This window comes from Procambarus clarkii, chromosome 21 (assembly GCF_040958095.1).
Source record: "Procambarus clarkii isolate CNS0578487 chromosome 21, FALCON_Pclarkii_2.0, whole genome shotgun sequence".
NCBI classification, from domain to species: Eukaryota; Metazoa; Arthropoda; class Malacostraca; order Decapoda; family Cambaridae; genus Procambarus; species Procambarus clarkii.
This window is the reverse complement of record NC_091170.1, coordinates 33,759,599-33,783,363: the sequence shown is the minus strand read 5'-3', so window position 1 is coordinate 33,783,363 and position 23,765 is coordinate 33,759,599. Positions and strand designations below refer to the sequence as shown.

At 44.7% G+C, this 23,765-nt stretch overlaps 1 protein-coding gene across 5 annotated transcripts in view; it reads right to left on the bottom strand.

Annotated features, from left to right (window-relative positions):
• The window catches only part of LOC123760617 (Shaker cognate w), a 333,004-nt gene that overhangs the window by 73,866 nt on the left and 235,373 nt on the right, over window positions 1-23,765 (bottom strand). Inside the window, exon 1 of one of the 5 annotated variants that reach the window (XM_069328295.1) lies at window positions 5,438-5,515. The exons of 3 other annotated variants lie outside the window; for them this stretch is intronic. The gene's annotated coding sequence lies outside the window, so the exon portion shown is untranslated. Of the gene's footprint in view, window positions 1-2,217; window positions 2,451-5,437; window positions 5,516-23,765 lie in introns of those variants that run through there. One more of the 5 variants, XM_069328294.1, reaches the window with a different exon arrangement.

The window sequence follows — 23,765 nt, the reverse complement described above, 5'->3', positions numbered from 1 at the left end:
ATTGTGACGGCTACTTTATTGTGTTCTTTAAAGATAAAGTCTTCCGACATCCAAATCCTTTACATTGCTTTTTCGTTCTATGTTATGATTTGACGGCGTTTTGTACTTGGTTTCCGTTTTTATATTTTAATTTTTTTCCGTAGCGCATTTCCCCCTTCCCTTGTGTAAGTGTAAGTGTAAGTGTAAGTAAGTGTGTAAGTAAGCACACACACACATTTAGTGTGTGTGTGTGTGTGTGTGTGTGTGTGTGTGTGTGTGTGTGTGTGTGTGTGTGTGTGTGTGTGTGTGTGTGTGTGTGTGTGTGTGTGTGTGTGTGTGTGTGCCAGTGGGCCCTACACAGCAATAGTACAACAAGGGACCTGCCAGTGTTGTATCAGCGAGGGCCGCCAGTGTCCAAATATAATAGGTACGGCTACCTGGCCGCCAGCCACACACGTGTCAATATTAGCTGTGGTGTGATGCTTCCGCCCCTCCCCCCCCCCCCTCCAAACCTCAAACTACTCCCATCCCTTCCCTACATAAAGCTACATCCCCTCCCACTCTCCATTCCTTCCCAATCTCAAACTACCTTCCTTCCCTCCTCTTCCTATCTCCTTTCCTCTTACCTTCTTCTCTAACTTTCCCTCCCTATTCCCTCCCTTTTCCCCGACTCTCACCCTCCCACCTTACCTGCCTGTGGTCACCATCAACGGGTAATCTACACCCACCACGACTCACACTGGCCAACAGATCACTAAATCATTATCTAAGACAGCGCACAGCAACAATTCAAATCAGACTACTATTGAGATTTAGGGATGTAGAGGGAGAAGCAAAAGACAGCAGATACAACCTCGTGAAGTCAACATACGAGCCATGAGTACTGATCCACCACCCGAGACACCGTGAGTCGTACTCATGGTGATATGAGTAACACATGGCCGGCCTGCTACAGAGGGTCGGGGACCCGCGCAGAAGCAAAACACAGTGCTTCCTAAATCCATCTACTGCCTCACCACCACCATCTTTGAGGCAGCCATTACAGTCGTCGACATTGCCAACCCTCTTTCTCACCCAACACCGCGACAACTACTCCTCCCCCTACCCTCTCTCAGCAGCTGCGAGAGAATAATCATCTCAGCAGAAGGTCGACCAAGGGGTGGCATTCGCGTCTTGGTGGGTAAATCTGTGCCAAGCCGGGCGCCCCGCTCCGGTGAGACTGAGGTCTCTGGCATAATTATTCTGTTAAGCCGGTGTAGAGCCGCACACCTCACCTGTCAGGCCAGGGGTGGCCCCGGCACCACACGTCAGGGGCCAGGGCCAGCATGGGGGTCAAGGTGGCCACAGATGGTCAGGAGGGACTGGGAGAAGGGTGAGGGGTGAGATGTTACGAGTGTGAGGAGTGAGAGGTTTTAAGTGTGAGGTGTTTCAAGTGTGAGGGAGAGCTGTTTGAAGTGTGAGGGGGGTGAAGGTGAGATGTTTTAAGCATGAGCGCGTGAAAGGTTTTGAGTGTGACAGTGAATATGACATGATTTAGGTGTGAGAGTGAGAAGTTTTAAGAGTGAGGAGGAGGGTGAGAGAGGGAGCAGGTGGGTTGGGGGGGGCGAAGAAGGGGGGATGAGGGAGGAGGTTTTAAGTGTGAGAGTGAGGAGCTAAGAGAGAGAGGTCTCGGGTGTGAGAGGGTAGTGAAAGGGACCCTCCCTCTCCTCTCATCCCCCCCCCCCCTCCATCCCCCACTCCCCCCCCCCCCCCTCCACTAGCCAGATATGGAAATTTCTACACTTTTCCGTTTTTTCTTCAATGTTTTCCCTCCACGAGGAAAATAGTATTGCAATTTTTATTCCTGTTCCTTATAACGCCAGTGGCGTCTCACCCCTCACACGGGACGGGGCTGGGACAGTTCCGACGGGGGGGGAGGGGGAGGGGGGCAACGGGAGAGGGACGGTGGGAGAAGGAGAAGGGAAGGGTAGACAAAGGGAGGGATGTTGTCGTTTTAAATTCAGCTACTCCGTACAATAAGTTCCAGTAGCACAGGCTATGGTGAGCCCGTAAACGGGAATGGGGAGTGTGACCTCTCCCTTATACTGGGAGAGGTAGACAAGGGGGTGGAGGGGGGAGGAAAGTAATATTTATTTATGTTTAACATGTTTAATGTGTGTTATAAATGTAAAAATGTCTAAATTATGTCATCTCTTTTTCAGAAGCCTAACTCTAATAATGTATAACCCAAGGACCCACCTTCGTTGTGACGTCCCGCATCAAAGAATTGCGATATGATGAAATCAGAGGAAGATTTACAGGGAAATTTCTAAATCCGGTAGGATTTCTTTCAGCAGGTTGTCCGGTGCCACTGAAGAGAGGACAGGAACGCTGGTACAGCAATTTGTGTTGCTGTACGAACGGCGCGGCTCACAGAGTATATACGGAGTATAATCACAGTAGAATACACGATCACAGTATAATCAAATAACGTATTTCCACAACACCACTGAGGGTGTTAATGAGCTGGAGGTCAAGGAGACACCGACAATCTAGGGTCAGATTCACGAAGCAGTTACGCAAGTATTTACGGACGTGTACGTCTTTACTCAATCATTAACGGCTTTGTTTATATTTATTTAAACAGTTTACAAGCATGAAAACGTCCCAATCAACTGTTGTTATTGTTATAAACAGCCTCCTGGTGCTTCGGAGCTCATTAATTGTTTAATAATTATAAACAAAGCCGCCAAAGATTGAGAAAAGCAACCCGTCCTCGACTCAAGTCCATTACATCCAGCGGTCGCCCCCACAGACGCATTCATTAATTTTAACATGCTGTTCATTCAAAACAAGAATTTTCTCAAGTATAAATTAATATTATAATATATTAGCATATTGTGTATATATAGGCATAGGTTAGGTTAGGCTAGGTGTTTAGGTTCTGTTGGTGATTATTTGCATTTGTAGTACGTGGGTGAAGCATTTATAGCGTTGTGGTTCGAATAAAACTCGTCAGTGAAGCACTTGAAGTGCTTCGAACGAAATCAGTTGTGAGTCGTGTGTAAACCTCTTTTCATTCATAAACAGGGGGTTTGGCGGGTGGATGGAATCACTTTTGGATCTTTGTTTGGAGGACGGGCTGAGAAAAGATGTAGAGGTTCGTAAGTGCTTCCGTAACTGCTTCGTAAATCTGGCTCCGGAGTCCCAGACTGTGTTAACCACCCACCACTTCATAAACAGCCGAGTCACCAGTCCATCCTCCAAACAAAGATCCAAAAGTGATTCCATGCACCCGCCAAACCCGCTCTTTATGAATGAAAAGCGGTATACACACGACTCACAACTAGTGACGTTCGAACATATCCGGAACAAGTGCTTCACTGACGAATTTTGTTCGAATCACTTCGCTATAAATGCTTCACCCACGTACTACAAATACAAATAATCGCCAACAGAACCTAAACACCTGACCTAACCTAACCTATGCCTATATATACACAATATGCTAATATATTATAATATTAATTTATACTTGCGAAAATTCCCGTTTTGAATGAACAGCATGTTAAAATTTATGAATTCGTCTGTGGGGTCGACCGCTGAATGTAATGGACTTGAGTCGAGTTCGGGTTGCATTCACACACACTCATAAGCACTTCCGCAGCCATATCAATTTGAGAGACTAGGGGGGGGGGTGACCTCGATATAAGCCTAACGTGTGAATACACTCTGGCTTCTTGTCCCCCGACACAATGAATTATTATTAAATTATTATTATTTATTTATTCATATTTTTCTGGGGGTCACAACAAGAGTTGGGAGGGTGAGGGAGGTGGAGGGTGAGGGAGGTGGAGGGTGAGGGAGGAGCAGGGTGAGGGAGGTGGAGGGTGAGGGAGGTGGAGGGCCAAAACAGCATGCTGAGTTTGGCAGGAGGGCCACGAAGCATCACTTTCTAAATAAATCATCCTGGGCTTTATCTGCTGTAGATGTAAACACTGTAATGCCTTACATGACACTCCCACACACCTTCCCAACACACATACACTCCCCCCCCCCCCACACACACACCTCCCACCGCACCAACACCTCCCAAACACCCTTCCAACACATAACCCCCCTTCCCTTTTCCCCCCCACACCCACACACACATCGGTCGACCAAGTAAGAACAAGCAGGGGAGTACACACACATATGGAGACAGGTATGTCCGGCCAGGTAATGCACTTGAGAGCCGTCAGATGAGAGAGAACACTGCCATAACAGGCAACATAATATGACAACTTCATCACCCACGTCCTCACAGGGGAAATACCAGCCATGACAGAGGTAAACACACACTTGTACAGGCAAGAAAATAAAGAACCCCCCAGGCTAGTGTACCCGGTCCCCTCTCTCTCTCCCCACACATTTCCCCAATCTTCCTTTGTACTGTTTCCCGGGGGTTAACGTCCCCGCGGCCCGGTCTCTGACCCTCCTGCTCCAAAGTTCTTTCTTAATAAGATGGTAAATATATTAACACGAACTTTGACGTTGGATAACGTGATTGTTTCAAGAGTAGGTTAAACATATATATGAATGCGTTAGGGTGGATGCAAATTGGACCTGCCTCATATGGAGCCTTCTGTTGTTTTCTCAATTTTGATGTTCTTGTGTACTATACAAACCTGTGAATCTGGGTGGTGAAACTGGGAGGCTGCGCTGCTGTAATTGGGTTCCTCTTTGACAGGAAACAAATGGGTACTGGGAGGGATAAAACCTCAGAGTAGGAAATAGGTCACAATTAAGTGAAGTACCACAAGGGTCCGAACTAGGGCCTTTACCATTCTTAGTATACGTAAATGATTGTTTTGCATTCACTACATACACTGAATAAGCCTGTAAGTTATAAGCTTGAGGGACGGTCGGGAAATGGGTTTTAGACTTTAACTCAGGTAAGTGTAGCAATGGTGTTTGTGGAGTAAGTATTGAGGTATGAGCAGCAAGACCAACTGACCAGTATGAAATAAATGAGAAAGGATACCTAGGAGCAGCGAACGAGAAGGATCTATGAGTTGAGATAATCTCTGGCACTAAGCTTGCGACTAACATAAATACGGTAAAAATATCAGTAAAGGGGAAAATGCGAAATATAAGACAACCATTTAGGAACCTGGGGAAGGAGGGGTCTTAAATGGTTTTAAGAATAGTCCTTTAGAATAATCCCAAAGTTAACAAAGGTGAATTGAATTGGTTGGAGCTAAGCAACGAGGCTCATACCAGAACTGTGAGGATTAAATTAAGAGGAAAGACTATGGAACTTGAGCCTTACCACACATAGCGAGAGACGGAATCAAGGAGACACGATAAAGACATGCAAGATTCACTGGACAACTGATTAAGAAGACAACATATTCAGTACAAGACAAAGCAAAACAAGAGAACAGAAGGAAACTTGAGTCACAGGGGTTTGAACAAGGGCGGTGACAGTGAGACTCACTAGGCTTCGGAGCGGTATAGAGAAGAGCGGGAAGCCTGGCGACCCTCCAGCAACACATCACACCTTCACACATACCTGCAACACACACAACATATTTATTATTATATCCGTGTGAAGCTTTATAGTCTGTAATTATCTAATTATTACGTCAGACAAGGTTTAAATTATTTTAATACGCTACAAAATACAGTAATTAATTTCTGAATTATTAATCAGACTTATATTAAGCGTACATGGGTCTGATTGTAAAGAGTTTACCTACACTAAAGTACTGTATGTACTTACCTAGTTGTGCTTGCGGGGGTTGAGATCTGGCTCTTTGGTCCCGCCTCTCAACCGTCAATCAACTGGTGTACAGATTCCTGAGCCTACTGGGCTATATCATACCTATATTTGAAACTGTGTATGGAGTCAGCCTTCAACACATCACTTTCTAATGCATTCCATTTGTCTACTACTACTCCTCTGACACTGAAAAAATTATTTCTAATGTCTTTATGACTCATTTGGGCACTCAATTTCCAAATGAGCCATAGAGACATTAGAAAGAATTTTTTAAGTGTCAGAGTAGTAGACAAATGGAATGATGCATCAGGAAGTGATGTATTGGAGGCTGACTCCATACATAGTTTCAAGTGTAGATATGATAGAGCCCAGTAGGCTCATGAACCTGTACACCAGTTGATTGACAGTTGAGAGGCGGGACCAAAAAGCCAGAGCTCAAACACCCGCAAGCACAACTAGGTAAGTACAACTTGCCTAGTTGTGCTAGTTGTTGTTGTGTGTGTGTGTGTGTGTGTGTGTGTGTGTGTGTGTGTGTGTGTGTGTGTTTTCCCCTCCCTCATGGTTTGTGTCAGGTTGTAGGTATTGTGCCTTGCACCATGGGTTGTTGTGTTCCCTCCAATATTGTGCCTTGCACCAGGGGTTGTTGTGTTCCCTCCAATATTTATCCCCTATTGTTGGCATGAATTCCTCTTCAGCTTCTTTGCATCTGTGTTTGACCTGGTCAGTCATTCGCTGGGCTTCCTTCCCACCATGTTCTACCGTCCCATTGCACACTTCCTACATGCTCTTTTTACTCTCTCACGCGGTTCCCTTTTTGTAGTCTACTCTCCTCTCTTTGACCCGTTGCTTTTAATTCAACAGTGTACTCAAATCCCAGGACTCAGCCGTAGCTGGTTCTCAGTGGTACTGCATGCTCGGAGTTTTCTAATAGCATCCTTGTTCTGAGTTAAGCAGAGATGCAGTGAACTAGGTGCATCTCCCTTACCCTAGTGTTACATTTTACATGTTAAAAACTTCCTCTCCAGGGACCAGATTTACGCAAGCACTTACGAACGTGTTCATCTTTTCTCAATCTTTGACGGCTTTGGTTACATTTATTAACCAGTTTACCAGCATAAAAACTTGCCATTCAACTGTTGTTATTGTTATAAACAGCCTCCTGGTGCTTCGGAGCTCATTAACTGTTTAATAATTGCAAACAAAGCCGCCAAAGATTGAGAAAAGATGTACAGGTTCGTAAGTGCTTGCGTAACTGCTTCGTGAATCTGACCCCAGAACTTCACTACTTTTGCTGATTAGGCTTCTTCCCCACCATGGGAGATCCCGTTTCCCAATCTATCACCGTAATTTAGGTGGGCCAAGATTAACTCTCATTCTCAGTGCTGCTGTTGCCTGCTGACCATTGCAGTTTGTCTATGCATACTTTGTTTGTGTCCTCATAGTCCAGTCTGGCTCGTCTGGTGTTTGTGAGGTTGGAGGGGGAGGTGGGGCGGGTGGAACATTACCATTGTTGCCAGAGGTCCAGTGGTTTAATCGGAATATTCATTTTCATTATCATCTTCAAATTCCTTAAACCTCCGCTTTCTTTTCACTAGGAGTGCAACTTCCATTCCTTGTTTCCGTTAGTTTCTTATTATTTGGTATATGTTGCATCCCAGATCATATCGTGGAGAAGGTGGAGAGTGGGGGAGAAGGTGGAGGGTGAGGGAGAAGGTGGAGGGTGAGGGAGAAGGTGGAGGGTGAGGGAGAAGGTGCAGGGTGAGGGAGAAGGTGGAGGGTGAGGGAGAAGGTGGAGGGTGAGGGAGAAGGTGGAGGGTGAGGGAGAAGGTGGAGGGTGAGGGAGAAGGTGGAGGGTGAGGGAGAAGGTGGAGGGTGAGGGAGAAGGTGGAGAGTGGGGGAGAAGGTGGAGAGTGGGGGAGAAGGTGGAGGGTGAGGGAGAAGGTGGAGGGTGAGGGAGAAGGTGGAGGGTGAGGGAGAAGGTGGAGGGTGAGGGAGAAGGTGGAGAGTGGGGGAGAAGGTGGAGGGTGAGGGAGAAGGTGGAGGGTGAGGGAGAAGGTGGAGGGTGAGGGAGAAGGTGGAGGGTGAGGGAGAAGGTGGAGGGTGGGGGAGAAGGTGGAGGGTGGGAGAGAGAGAGAGAAGGTAGGTGGAGAATGGGTGAGAGACAGATGGAGGGTGGGTGGGGGTAGCAATATCAGAATTTAATTAGTGTGAAATTCTGTATATTCACGAAGAATATGTTACATTCATTTTATTTTCATATCTTTAACTCATTTGCAAAGAAGAAACTAAAAATATATATTTTGTCCGTATTATTTTCAGATTTGCTCATGTAGGAGCAGTGTTCTTACTGAAATTGAGCAGTTTAGGGGTTAATCCTGGTTTTAACTAAAATAGTAAATTGGGATTTCATGGCAAACATTTCTGGCTTAACCAGCAGTTGCTTCTTAAAGCCTGTAATTGTGGGATGGGGGAGGTGTATATATGTGTGTGTATGATCCTGTGTGTGTGTGTGTGTGTGTGTGTGTGTGTGTGTGTGTGTGTGTGTGTGTGTGTGTGTGTGTGTGTGTGTGTGTGTGTGTGTGTGTGTGTGTGTGTGTGCTGGTGTTTGTGTACTCACCTAGTTGAGTACTCAGTACTCTGGCTATTTGGCCCCGCCTCTCAACTGTGAATGCACTGGTGTACAGATTCCTGAGTTTAGAATTGTGTGTATGTGTATTCACCTAGTTTAGCTTGCGGGGGTTGAGCTCTGCTTTTTCGGCCCGCCTCTCAACTGTCAATTAATCAACTGTTACTAACTACCAACTATATTTTTTCACACACACACACACACACACACACACACACACACACACACACACACACACACACACACACACACACACACACACACACACACACACACACACACACACATACCGTCAATGACTTTCAGTGTCTTGTATGTCGTGATCATGTCACCTCTGTCTCATTTTCTTTTGAGGCAATGTGAACTTCTCAAATTCGCATCCGTGGACTCCCCAGACAAACGCACTTTCGACCGTGATGTGCTCACGAGTATGTCAGCCACAGGTTCTACCTAACACTTGAATGGCGCCGTCCGGTCCTTTTTTGTCTTCGTTACTGGGAGGAAATTTCCCTTCATCGTCTACCTCTCTGATTTAGTGCGTGTTCCCGTTTCCATTAACTTACACTTGTTGGTGTTGAAATCCAGTAGCCATTGTCTGAGCAATTCTGCAGCTTGTCTAAATCATCTTGAAGAATTTAACATTCTTCATCTGTCTCAATTCTTCTCATTAATTTTGCATCGTCTGCAAACATCGACATATAAGATAACTCCCGTTACCTTACCTTGAGGCTACCTTGAGGTGCTTCCGGGGCTTAGGGTCCCTGCGGCCCGGTCGTCGACCAGGCCTCAAATATAGGACATTGACATAAACGAAAAACAGCACGGGTCCCAGGACTGATTCATGAGGAACTCCGCTTGTTACCTCACGCCAGACTGACTTCTCATCCCTCACTGTGAATCTCTGACTCACGTCTGTTAGGTATTCTCTTGCCAAAATAAGTTCTCTTCCATTTATTCCCGCCTGCCTCTCAAGGAGTTTGTAGCAATCTCTTGTAATGTCTCAACGTGTGTATGTCAGCCCAGACATACACAATGTGACCAACCTTCGATGCCCTACCTTATTTTTTCTTACTATATCCAATCAGGCACGAGTTCCTTTCCCTAAAGCCATGTTGATGTTCGGGTACACACCTAATTCTCTCTCTTGGGGTGTAATTACGTCATATTCTTATTATTCTCTCAAGAACATTGCAAGGGATGCGTGTGAATAGTACGGATCTGCAGTTAAGTGACTTCTCTTATATCTCCTGTCTTGTAAATCGATGCTACATTTGCCTTCTTCCAGCAGGTGGGCAATTTCTCCGTGCATTTGAATTATTAAAGATTTTTGCTAGAGGTAAGCTGAGGGTTTGTGTCACTTCTTTTAGCATACATGGTAATACATTGTCTTGTCCGATAGTTTTGGTCCGATAGTGATGAAGATGGTGTGAAGTGAAGATGGCTACAGTGATGAAGATGGCTACAGTGATGAAGATGGTGTGTAGTGAAGATGGCTACAGTGATGAAGATGGTGCGTAGTGAAGATGGCTACAGTGATGAAGATGGTGCGTAGTGAAGATGGCTACAGTGATGAAGATGGTGCGTAGTGAAGATGGCTACAGTGATGAAGATGGTGTGTAGTGAAGATGGCTACAGTGATGAAGATGGTGTGTAGTGAAGGTGGTTACTGTGGTGACGATGGTTATTGCCAGGTACCCCCTTTTTAATGTTACATATATTTCACCACTATCAAAACAGCCTACTGCATATTTTTGTAAATAAAAATTACGATATATTTTTTAAAAAAGAATCCGGGGTCACAATATCGTGGCAGGAACACGGGAGCTTGAACCCAACTTATTAGAAGTGGTCCTGTCCCGCGACCATTACTTCTCGGTGGGTTTACAATAACAGCAGCAGCCCGTCCTCATAAACACAGCCCAAATGCTCGTTAAGCAAGCTACCTAAACCCTGTTTATGATGCGCCTAGACTAACTGCAAGTAACAGCCTGTTGGACCAAGTTATCGCAAGTCTGGGCCCCCATGGCGTTCATGGAGAGTAGAAGAACTCCCAGAACCTACTTCAGGCAAACTCCAGGTCAGCTAAGCTCGGGGGACTAACTAGGACTAAGCTAGGACTAAATTATAGTATATAATTGTAATATTTTATAATTGGAAAAATACCGCTTAAGAATATCATAATGTTATTTGTGAATTCCACTTTGGTGTCGGCCGCAGCTTGGGTGGGCATAGCCTAGGACCGGCTGATTCCAGAAATTATTAACAGTGGGTGACATCACCGCACTAGACAACACTGACAGAGGGTGATGTCACTATACTAGCGAACATTAACACAGTTTAGTATTGTCACTGTACTAGAGAACATTAACATAGTTTAGATGTCACTGTACTAGCGGAAATAAACACAATTTAGATGTCACAGTACAAGAGAACATTAACACAGTTTAGATGTCACTGTACTAGGGAAAATTAACACAATTTCGACGTCACTGTACAAGAGAACATTAACACAGTTTAGATGTCACTGTACTAGCGAAAATTAACACAATCTAGACGTCACTGTACAAGAGAACAGTAACAGTTCAGAGGAAGAGGATGTTAAGGAGGAGACAATTGTAACTGACGAACACTGAGGAGGAGAAGAGGAGACGCCTCACATCTCAGTAGACAGGAGGAGCAGGGAGAGAGTAACAGAATTATGGATTTGGGATTTTGATGACCAAAGGGCTTGGTAATGACGGCGGGGTGGAATAAGAACGGAGCGTGGCGTTCATTGCGGATACCTGGAGCATATCATGAGGTGGTTTCGGGAGTTCTTTTCTCCGAGCTCGGTCTGGGGCCGTGTAAAGTGGGTGTGGGGAGGGGGCGGTAGAGGGTGTGGGGGTGACTGAGGGTGTTGGGGGTGACTGAGGGTGTTGGGGGTGACTGAGGGTGTTGGGGGTGACTGAGGGTGTTGGGGGTGACTGAGGGTGTGGGGTGGAGCGACAGGGATGATTGTACCCACCAATTCCAGTACACAACGCATCACAATACCACCGCTACACAGCCACAAGCTCCCGCCATAACACAAAAGTACATACGAACGTTTACATCTGTATAATCCCACAAGATTTGAAGTTTATTTATAAAACACTCAAGTTCTTAACTGGAGACGCCATAACACACTCGCTAACACCAGCACAAGTGTCCATCAACTGAGACACCAGACTACTGATGGGCCCACCACACAGTTCCTGCCCCACCACCCCCACCCTTCACCCCCTTCCCGGCCCACACAACCCCATGCCTTGTCCCCCACCCTAACATTCCCGGGAAATATTATGTGGGACGTGTATAAGGGGCGGTGATGACCATGGTCTATTTGTGGTCGGGGCCCGGGGCGCGGCTCCGGCAGGTGGCAGCCAACACAAGGCAGTGACAAGGGTGAGGTGTCCAGCCAGCCTGTCGAGGGTCACACTCTCAAGCTGCTTAAGCCCTCCTTCAAGGGGGGTCACCCGTCCTTCAAGGGTCACCCTCTACTGTCATGACCACTGCCAAGATAGGAACAACCTTTCTCCCTCATACACAACCATCTTCCCCATCATCCACACCCCTCCTCCTCCACCCCCCCACAACAAACACCCCCACCATAACCACAGATAACTCACATCTTCCGCTCGATTACTCCAGCATCGAAGAACATTATGACGGGAGAGATATTACGGATGGTTCCCTCACTACTGGTCTCCCTCACTCATCCCTTCCCGGTTCTACTGGGGCCCATAGGGAGTCATTCTTCCCGGTACTACTGAGACACACGTGAATTTTCCCTTCCCAGTAAAGCAGGGACAGTAACGAGTCCCCCTTCCCGGCCTTACTGGGGTTCTAGCGAGTCCCCCTTTCCGGTACCACTAGGATGTGGGGGATGGGGGAAGTTCCCTTTCCTGTAGTACTGGGATCTGGGACATGGGTAATCCCCCATCCCGGTGGTAGTGGGATTTGCCACACTCGAGGTTCTTGGAGGAGCTGGCTGAGACGTCTGCCATTTTTGTCCGGGCTGGCTCGAGTGGGCGCACTCGGGAAGTTGGTCACTTAAAAAAGAAGATTGGAAATCTTTGATTACTGTTGGTGAGTGACGGTGCCACTACCATAGTGCCACTACCGCATAGTGTAACTACCATAGTGCCACTACCGCATAGTGTAACTACCATAGTGCCACTACCGCATAGTGTAACTACCATAGTGCCACTACCATAGTGCCATTACAACAGTGCCACTATCACACCCTCAGGATTCTGAACACCAGTTCATTGACAGTTGAGAGGCGGCACCAAAGAGCCGAAGCTCAACCTCCGGAAGTACAACTAGGCTATCTTGAAGTTATCTTGAGATGATTTCGAGGCTTAGCGTCCCCGCGGCCCGGTCCTCGACCAGGCCTCCTTTTATTTACACTCCCACAGGAAGCAACCCGTAGCAGCTGTCTAACTCCCAGGTACCAATTTACTGCTAGGTAACAAGGGCATCAGGGTGAAAGAAACATTTTGCCCATTTGTCTCCGCCAGGGATCGAAACCGGAATCTCAGGACTACGACTCTGAAGCGCTGTCCACTCAGCTGTCTGCGAATACAACTAGGTGAGTACAGTGCCACTATCGCACAGAGGTGCCACCACACGAGACCTAGTTAAGTGTCGTCACAATACACAAAGTGTGGAGATTGTGCATACATCTTCCACATTGTATCTACATCTTCTACATTGTACATACATTTTTTTATGGCATAAATAACACAAAATCTAAGGCATTCACACGCCACGTTTGAAGTATCATGAAAGACTGAAAAGAAAATGTATATATGCTGGTTAGCATTGTAAACATGTGGCCACGTCTGTGGTTGAAAATAATAATAATAATAATAATAATAATAATAATAATAATAATAATAATAATAATAATAATAAAAGACTATCATGGGAGAACTAAGTCAGTCCCAGCTCCCAGGAAGCGGACTAGTCACCAGGGTGCGCACCTGTGAGCAACGTTGCACATATATATATATAAGCTTGTTGCAGAGGCAACATTCTGAGGCGCTTATTTTAAATGATACAAAAATGGCCACCAGAGGGCTAGTTATGCCCCTCTCTTAATACGCGACGCTTCCTCTTGTGGATAAACACGCGTGCTGCAGGCTGAGAACAAGACACAGCATCGTGGATTGAACAACTAACCTAACCCCACTTCTATAACATGAAATAGAGGCGTTGTAAGTTTAGAATCAATATGGTGAGGAGTTTGCAACATATTTCCACCCAAAACAACAGGAGACGTCAACAAGTGACGTCAACAGGTGACGTCAACTCTCGCTGTTCTCCTGACGTCATCACACTGATGGACGCTAATAACATTGATTCACTGTCATTATACACCAAAATGGGAAAGGAACTTTATTTGATATCGTCGTAACTTTTATTCTGATGGCGACACTCTCCCTAATTTTCAGTCATCTGTTAAACGGACGTCTATAATGCCTACAATGGGGGTATTACTGAACCCCCCTCCCCTTAAATAGTACATGCACTGTACTAAGTGCAACCTGCCCTTAGGGAAGAAATCCCCCTGGAGGTAATGACTTTAAATAACTACTATCATCTACTCCCTATTCCTGGTTAGGTTAGGGTACCCCCCTCCAGTTAGGCTATATATATGGAATTATTAGATTTTTTTTTCATTCATTACTTTTAGTCATCATACAGACAAATACACCTGGTGAGATTTTGTATAAATATAAAAAAATATTTTGCCCATAAAAATGCATTAATGCCTTACAATTTTTGTGCTTTTAATAAAAATATTAGTTTCTTTCAAAATTTTCCCGAATTCATTTTTTGTATATGGTGATTAAGGTTAATGGGTTAAAAGCTCTAAATTCTTATAATTAAATGTATTAATTCATTACTGATTATAAAGCCAGTTCCTATTATAACCATAATTTCTGAATGCACGTATATATATATATATATATATATATATATATATATATATATATATATATATATATATATATATATATATATATATATATATATATATATATATATATATATATTATTAAATATGACCGAAAAAGTAAGATTAATAATTCTAACACGAATTTTCTCAATCCTTCGTACATTATGCTTCACTGTTGGAGGTAAATCAAAAATCACTTCTCCAAAATTCATTTTTATTTCTAGTCTGACGCGACACGGGCGCGTTTCGTAAAACTTATTACATTTTCAAAGACTTCACAAATACACAACTGATTAGAACTTGCGTTTCCCTGATTTTATATCTACATTTGAGTGAGGTGGGAAGGGTGATGTGGCATTACATTTGAGTGAGGTGGGAAGGATGATGTGGCATTAACACAAGACAGAACACTAGAGGATATTAATAGGGTATTAAAAGTATCAACACAAGACAGAACACGAAAAAATGGGTATTGAATAGAAGTGTTTGTAGAAAGCCTATTGGTCCATATTTCTTGATGCTTCTATATTGGAGCGGAGTCTTGAGGTGGGTAGAATATAGTGGTGCAATAATTGGCTGTTGATTGCTGGTGTTGACTTCTTGATGTGTAGTGCCTCGCAAACGTCAAGCCGCCTGCTGTCGCTGTATCTATCGATGATTTCTGTGTTGTTTACTAGGATTTCTCTGGCGATGGTTTGGTTATGGGAAGAGATTATATGTTCCTTAATGGAGCCCTGTTGTTTATGCATCGTTAAACGCCTAGAAAGAGATGTTGTTGTCTTGCCTATATACTGGGTTTTTTGGAGCTTACAGTCCCCAAGTGGGCATTTGAAGGCATAGACGACGTTAGTCTCTTTTAAAGCGTTCTGTTTCGTGTCTGGAGAGTTTCTCATGAGTAGGCTGGCCGTTTTTCTGGTTTTATAGTAAATCGTCAGTTGTATCCTCTGATTTTTGTCTGTAGGGATAACGTTTCTATTAACAATATCTTTCAGGACCCTTTCCTCTGTTTTATGAGCTGTGGAAAAGAAGTTCCTGTAAAATAGTCTAATAGGGGGTATAGGTGTTGTGTTAGTTGTCTCTTCGGAGGTTGCATGGCTTTTCACTTTCCTTCTTATGATGTCTTCGATGAAACCATTGGAGAAGCCGTTATTGACTAGAACCTGCCTTACCCTACAGAGTTCTTCGTCGACTTGCTTCCATTCTGAGCTGTGGCTGAGAGCACGGTCGACGTATGCGTTAACAACACTCCTCTTGTACCTGTCAGGGCAGTCGCTGTTGGCATTTAGGCACATTCCTATGTTTGTTTCCTTTGTGTAGACTGCAGTGTGGAAACCTCCGCCTTTTTCCATGACTGTTACATCTAGAAAAGGCAGCTTCCCATCCTTTTCCGTCTCGTAAGTGAAACGCAGCACGGAACTCTGCTCAAATGCCTCCTTCAGCTCCTGCAGATGTCTGACATCAGGTACCTGTGTAAAAATGTCGTCAACATACCTGCAGTATATGGCCGGTTTCAAGTTCATGTCGACTAAGACTTTTTGCTCGATGGTACCCATGTAGAAGTTTGCAAACAGGACACCTAGGGGAGAACCCATGGCGACCCCATCTACTTGCTTATACATGTGCCCATCCGGGCTCAAGAAGGGTGCCTCTTTAGTACAAGCTTGGAGTAGTTTCCTCAGAATACTTTCTGGCATGTCAAGAGGAGTACAGGCTGGATCACGATACACTCTGTCGGCTATCATTCCGATTGTCTCGTCCACAGGTACGTTGGTGAACAGCGATTCTACGTCCAATGAGGCTCTTATCCCTGTGGCCCGTGCGCCCCGCAGTAAGTCCACAAATTCCTTTGGAGACTTCAGGCTGAAGGCGCAAGGAACATAAGGAGTCAGCAGGCCGTTGAGTCGCTTCGCCAATCTGTACGTGGGTGTGGGTATCTGGCTAATGATTGGCCGAAGTGGGTTTCCAGGCTTGTGCGTCTTGACATTTCCATACGCATATCCAGGTTTATATTCCCCAATGATCTTTGGCAGGTGGAGTCCGGATTTTTTGGCGTTCACAGTTTCGATCAGTTTGTTGACCTTTGCTTTTAATTCGGCTGTAGTGTCCTTCGTTACCCTTTGGAACTTAGTTTGGTCAGAGAGTATGATGTTCATTTTTGCCAGATATTCGTCTTTTTTAAGAATGACATATATTGGCGACTTGTCACCTCTCCTGACAACTATCTCCTTGTTCTCACGAAGGCTTTTAGCTGCCGCTCTAAGCTCGGGGGACAGTATGGTGCTTCTGTAGTTGCCTCGATTCTTTCCTCCTTCTGCAATAAGTTCTGCTTGTAAGGTATTTTTGGTAGTGACCTTCTTTTGTGTCTCGAGGTCGAATATGTCGTCCAACAGAATTTCCAACTCCACTTTCCGGGCCATTTCACTCGGTCTGGACATAACATGGCAGTTTATGCCCAGATTTAGGAGAGTGACTTGGTCCTCAGTGAGGTTAATTCCTGCAAGGTTCAGGAAGCCATCTCTTGGTCGTGGAATTGCCATAGGTCCTCCATATAATGTTGTTAGTTTCTTGATAATCCTTGTTTCAGTGCTGAGGTGATGTTGGTCTGTGAGGATGTGATCCAGCCTGTACTCCTCTTGACATGCCAGAAAGTATTCTGAGGAAACTACTCCAAGCTTGTACTAAAGAGGCACCCTTCTTGAGCCCGGATGGGCACATGTATAAGCAAGTAGATGGGGTCGCCATGGGTTCTCCCCTAGGTGTCCTGTTTGCAAACTTCTACATGGGTACCATCGAGCAAAAAGTCTTAGTCGACATGAACTTGAAACCGGCCATATACTGCAGGTATGTTGACGACATTTTTACACAGGTACCTGATGTCAGACATCTGCAGGAGCTGAAGGAGGCATTTGAGCAGAGTTCCGTGCTGCGTTTCACTTACGAGACGGAAAAGGATGGGAAGCTGCCTTTTCTAGATGTAACAGTCATGGAAAAAGGCGGAGGTTTCCACACTGCAGTCTACACAAAGGAAACAAACATAGGAATGTGCCTAAATGCCAACAGCGACTGCCCTGACAGGTACAAGAGGAGTGTTGTTAACGCATACGTCGACCGTGCTCTCAGCCACAGCTCAGAATGGAAGCAAGTCGACGAAGAACTCTGTAGGGTAAGGCAGGTTCTAGTCAATAACGGCTTCTCCAATGGTTTCATCGAAGACATCATAAGAAGGAAAGTGAAAAGCCATGCAACCTCCGAAGAGACAACTAACACACCACCTATACCCCCTATTAGACTATTTTACAGGAACTTCTTTTCCACAGCTCATAAAACAGAGGAAAGGGTCCTGAAAGATATTGTTAATAGAAACGTTATCCCTACAGACAAAAATCAGAGGATACAACTGACGATTTACTATAAAACCAGAAAAACGGCCAGCCTACTCATGAGAAACTCTCCAGACACGAAACAGAACGCTTTAAAAGAGACTAACGTCGTCTATGCCTTCAAATGCCCACTTGGGGACTGTAAGCTCCAAAAAACCCAGTATATAGGCAAGACAACAACATCTCTTTCTAGGCGTTTAACGATGCATAAACAACAGGGCTCCATTAAGGAACATATAATCTCTTCCCATAACCAAACCATCGCCAGAGAAATCCTAGTAAACAACACAGAAATCATCGATAGATACAGCGACAGCAGGCGGCTTGACGTTTGCGAGGCACTACACATCAAGAAGTCAACACCAGCAATCAACAGCCAATTATTGCACCACTATATTCTACCCACCTCAAGACTCCGCTCCAATATAGAAGCATCAAGAAATATGGACCAATAGGCTTTCTACAAACACTTCTATTCAATACCCATTTTTTCGTGTTCTGTCTTGTGTTGATACTTTTAATACCCTATTAATATCCTCTAGTGTTCTGTCTTGTGTTAATGCCACATCATCCTTCCCACCTCACTCAAATGTAATGCCACATCACCCTTCCCACCTCACTCAAATGTAGATATAAAATCAGGGAAACGCAAGTTCTAATCAGTTGTGTATTTGTGAAGTCTTTGAAAATGTAATAAGTTTTACGAAACGCGCCCGTGTCGCGTCAGACTAGAAATAAAAATGAATTTTGGAGAAGTGATTTTTGATTTACCTCCAACAGTGAAGCATAATGTACGAAGGATTGAGAAAATTCGTGTTAGAATTATTAATCTTACTTTTTCGGTCATATTTAATAATATATGTCTACAGGAAAGACTGCTACCAAAATATACTAATATATATATATATATATACTATATATATATATATATATATATATATATATATATATATATATATATATATATATACACACACACACACACACAAAGGGGAGCCTGAAGTGTCTGTCTGTCTGCCTCCCTCTTTGTCCATGTCTTTCTGTCTGTCCCTGTCTCCTCTCTATGCCTCACTGACTGTCTGTATGTCTGTCTCTAACTCTGCCTGTGAATGTGTCTCTCCCTTTTCTGACTATAACGAATCACCATTTCCAATTAAGTAGCAAATGAAGATATCATTACATGAAAAAAGCACATATTCCTTTTCTATAAAGTATTCTGATTTATTTGGACTCTGATTTAGCCAACACCTGTAGCCTCACCAACGTAAGCCCTAGCCCCTCCAACCCATCAGCTCCGGGGCTAGTTATGCTGGGTGCCAGACATCATAGTCCTCCCCCTCCCACCTGGCCCCAGAGGCTAAAGACACTGGGAGCCCCAGGCACTAGCCCCGTACTGTCTAGTGATTTTCTATTGATTATCCGCTCCTGAGTACTTCTGATGCTTGCGGTCTGTGTCACTCGCGTGTCCTAGTCCCGCATGCGGGGCGGGGGGGCAGCACTACACGACCACCCACCACCTGCAGGTGGCTGGGGGCAGCACTACACGACCACCCACCACCTGCAGGTGGCGGGGGGGCAGCACTACACGACCACCCACCACCTGCAGGTGGCGGGGGGCAGCACAACACACATAAGAGTGCTGCAGGCGAACATTACACACAAGGAAGAGGGTTCAGTGTGTTACAAAAACCGTGTGAGGTGCGTGAGGGCGGTCACAGGTAGTGCCTAACATGGCTCACCTTTGACCTTCGACGCCAGACTGACCCTGACCTTTAGTGCTGGGGCCCTCAATGTTGATGTTGTTGTTGTTTCCTTTCGTGTGTGTGTGTGTGTGTGTGTGTGTGTGTGTGTGTGTGTGTGTGTGTGTGTATGTTTACTCACCCAGTTGAGCTTGCGGGGGTTGAACTTCGGCTCCTTGGTCCCGCCTCTCAACTATCTATCAACTGGTGTACAGATTCCCGAGCCTACTGGGCTCTATCATATCTACATTTGAAACTGTGTATGGAGTCAGCCTCCACCACATCACTGCCTAATGCATTCCATCTGTTAACTATTCTGACACTGGAAAATTCTTTATAACGTCCCTGTGGTTCATTTTGGGTACTCAGTTTCCACCTGTGTCCCCTTGTTCGCGTACTACCTATGTTAAATACTTTGTCTTTCTCTACCCCTGTCAATTCCTCTGATAATTTTAAAGGTGGTAATCATGGCTCTCCTAACTCTTCCGTCTTCCAGCGTCATAACTCGCCCACCTCCCTCCACTGTCACCCAACACCACCCTGTGTAAATAAATGCCATTGTTTTGTAAAATAAGTTAAAATAAACAAATATCAAAGTAGAAATCACCCATAGGTCTCTGATGTAACATCAAAAGGTTAATATCATCCCAGAAGGAATTAGCTAGATCTCGAATCAGCAATAAAACTCGCAACTTCCGTCTTAAGATCAGAGTTATCAGATAGCAATTAGAACATCGTAAATATATGTCAATAATGTATTTTCTTATAGCAGATTATATTAAACAAATACTAGAAAGTGTATTTGGTTTATTTAACCTGTTAAATAAACTGAAAACGTGCCACACAACCTTACAACACATATTAGAATTAAGTTATAGAAGCATGACCGAGTTCTCTGCATAACAAAGCATACGATCATCCACAAATGTACCTTTTCAGATAATAAATTTAACGTCAGCTGTTCATAAAAATTAAATGTGCTGTAATTATGCCTCATTTATATAGATAAAACCACAATAAAGTGTTGAGTCTTTGTAAGCCAGCAGGCAGCCTCAGGCCGCACCGGAGTTAAACCGACCCAAACATGACGGGCGGCTGCCCAACAACAGTGAGGCGGGAGGCAGCTCACCGTGTACAGTGTTGGCTAGAGACACCAGCATGCGGCCAGCGTTCGTGTGTAGCAACAACAAACTTAACCATTTAAATGCCACATTTAACTTGTGTTTAATTTGTACTTAAAATATTGGTGAATACGAGGTAAATATTTACTTCACACCACCACCACTACTACTACTAAGATCATACTTGCCACACACCACCACCAAGTTCATCGTCTGTGACTCCAAAAATGTCATCACAGTTTGAACCTTTTTAGTAGCTAGCACACAAGGATCAGGGATCCTAAGCTTTTATAATAAAAAGGATCCTAAGGGATGTAAAGGATCCTAAGGGATTATATCCTAAGGGATATAAAATCAGGGATCCTAAGCTTTTATAATGTAACTACTCAATAAAAAAAATTTATGAACAAACCGTTTTGAGATGGTTAGGACGTGGGGGACATCACCCTCAGTCAATATTTCTGGGATAGATATGAATATTTCCAAAACTAAAATTTATGTATTAAAACTAAGATATTACTGCTAGTGTTAGTTTATATAATTTATATTTATAAAAGTTTGTATCATTTATATTTTTTAAAACATCAACAACAGGCCCACTGGTGATATCTACGTGTATTTAACATCAATAATTATTATAAGGTTATTTATGTTAGATGTACATTACTGGAGATGGAGGCGCAGCCGCTACTTGGTACAACTTGGTCATTTTTTGTTATATTAGATGCCTTTATTATGCCTTGACAAATAGTAAGATTTGTCAGGGCATAAAATTTTTGCTATTGAAGGTGGCATTCCTTACACCCCATCACCTTCCCTTCCAGTCACCCAACATCACACCCTTTACTTTCACCCATTACCACCCCCTTTCCACTCCACTGTCACCCTGCAACCCGTTCTCGCAAATTCGTAAAGTCAATATTGACTTATTAACTACCTGCATAGGTGATATACTAAACATAATAGATACCCCTAAAAAGATTCATAGAAAACACCGACCTTACCTAACCTTGTTAGTATCTTAAGATAAGCATCTTATTGCTTCGTAATTACAATTATTACTTAACCTATACCTATTATAGGTTAGGTAATAATTGTAATTACGAAGCAATAAGATGCTTATCTTAAGATACTAACAAGGTTAGGTAAGGTCGGTGTTTTCTATGAATCGTTTTAAGGGTATCTATTATGTTAAGTATGTCACCTATGCACATATTTAATAAGTCAATATTGACTTATTACATTTGCGAGAACGGGTTGCAACCTACACCCCCCCCATACACTGTTGTCACCTAACACCCTTACTCCACTGTCACCCGCTACCCCCCACTGCCACCCAATACCATCTACAACCCCTCACCCCCCCCCTTTCCACCCAAGACTTCACCCCACAAAACAACGTTCAAACTCTACTCAGATGCACCCAGAACAAAGGCCTCGTGATGACCCTCTCACACAAAAATCTGCAACTCATTAATGTGAGCACAGAAAACTAATTTTCAGTGTTTCAATACCACGAGGCCTCGGGCCTGAGTGTGTGACTGTCAGGGTGACTGACTCAGGGTGTGTGTCTGACTCAGGGTGACTGACTCAGGATGTGTGTCTGACTCAGGGTGACTGACTCAGGGTGTGTCGGGCCAAACAAGGTGAGCTTCCATCCCTGACCAATCATCAACGTTTCCTTCCTTTCCCTGTATTTAGTTCTCCCTTCCTTCCTTATTACCACTGTTTACCTCCATCCCCCCCTCCTCTTTCACCCCCTCCCCACTTCCTCTGTCCCTCCTTTCGCTCCTCTTCCCTCCCCCCTTTCCCCTGCGGCCCACACCCCATCACCCTCCCTCCCCAAGCGCCCTACACTCCATCACCATCTCCCCCATACGAATAAAATCACAGACGACCATGAATCCCTGTAAATTGAGACGCTTTCCTGACCTCCGTCCCACCTTCCTTTACTGCCTTTCCTCCTCTCTCCTTCCTCTCCTTCTCTCACACAAAAAAGGTCCCATCAAAAGATGACATCAATTTATACATTAATGATGTTTTGAATTAAATTAAAAACGATCGAGGTGTCGATCGGTATTCTACCTCAGGTGATGGTGCCATCCCCTAGAGAGGCGGTTGCTCCCTTCCAGAGGTATTCGTATGATCTCAAGAGGCCTTGTGCGCTTTATTAGGCATTAGTACGATCTCCAAAAGCATTGTATGCCTTTGGAGATCGTACCAAACTCGTTGATACATTTCCAGAGCTGTCGTGTGCTTCCAAAGGCGTTGGTAGTGTTGCATACGAGCTGATGTGGTTCCAGAGGCGTTGTTATATTTTTAAGAGGCAATGGTATTTTCCAGAGCCGTTTGTATGATCCTAGAAATGTTGGTATGCCATCCACAGGTGTTGGTATGCCCTCCACAGGTGTTGGTATGCCCTCCACAGGTGTTGGTATGCCCTCCACAGGTGTTGGTATGCCCTCCACGATGTTGGTATGCCCTCCACAGGTGTTGGTATACCCTCCAAAGGCGTTGGTATCCCTCCACAGGTGTTGGTATGCCCTCCACAGGCGTTGGTATCCCTTCACAAGCGTTGGTATCCCTCCACAGGTGTTGGTAAACTGACAGGGACGCTTGTGTGTTAACCTGGGGCTGGCGGGCACACGGAGTCGTCGATATACTGCTAGACAGTGTGGTATGACCCCAGCTGCGACGCCAGCATACCAGGGGGATAGAGGGAGGAACAGAGAGAAAGTAAAAGGAAAGAGAGAGAGATGGAGGGTGAGAGAGAAGAAGACGGATAAAGGAAAGGAAGGAAAAATACATACAAAAGAGACGAAAGGATAATTGAGTAGATTGTGGGTAAACAATGAATAGGATTAGACGTATTAAGAGTAGGAGGAGGAGGAGGAGGAGGAGGAGATTTGGAAATGAGGAAGGGTCGAGTGACGCAGTTATGGGGGTGATAGAGGTGGGGGAGAGGTGTTGGGGGTAAGGAGAAGGAGAGGCAAGGTGGGGGTGGGAGGGCTGGTCTGGTGTACGCAATGCGGGCAATCCCAGACGGTGTGGAGGTGGTGGTGGTGGAGGTGCTTACCTATCACTGACTACCACGAAGCGTCCACATCTAGCTCCTTAATTAAGTCCCGCCTAGCACAAGTAGGATAAGTAGCCTCATCCTTCCTGTTGCGGTATAGCTTGGTTATTCTGAC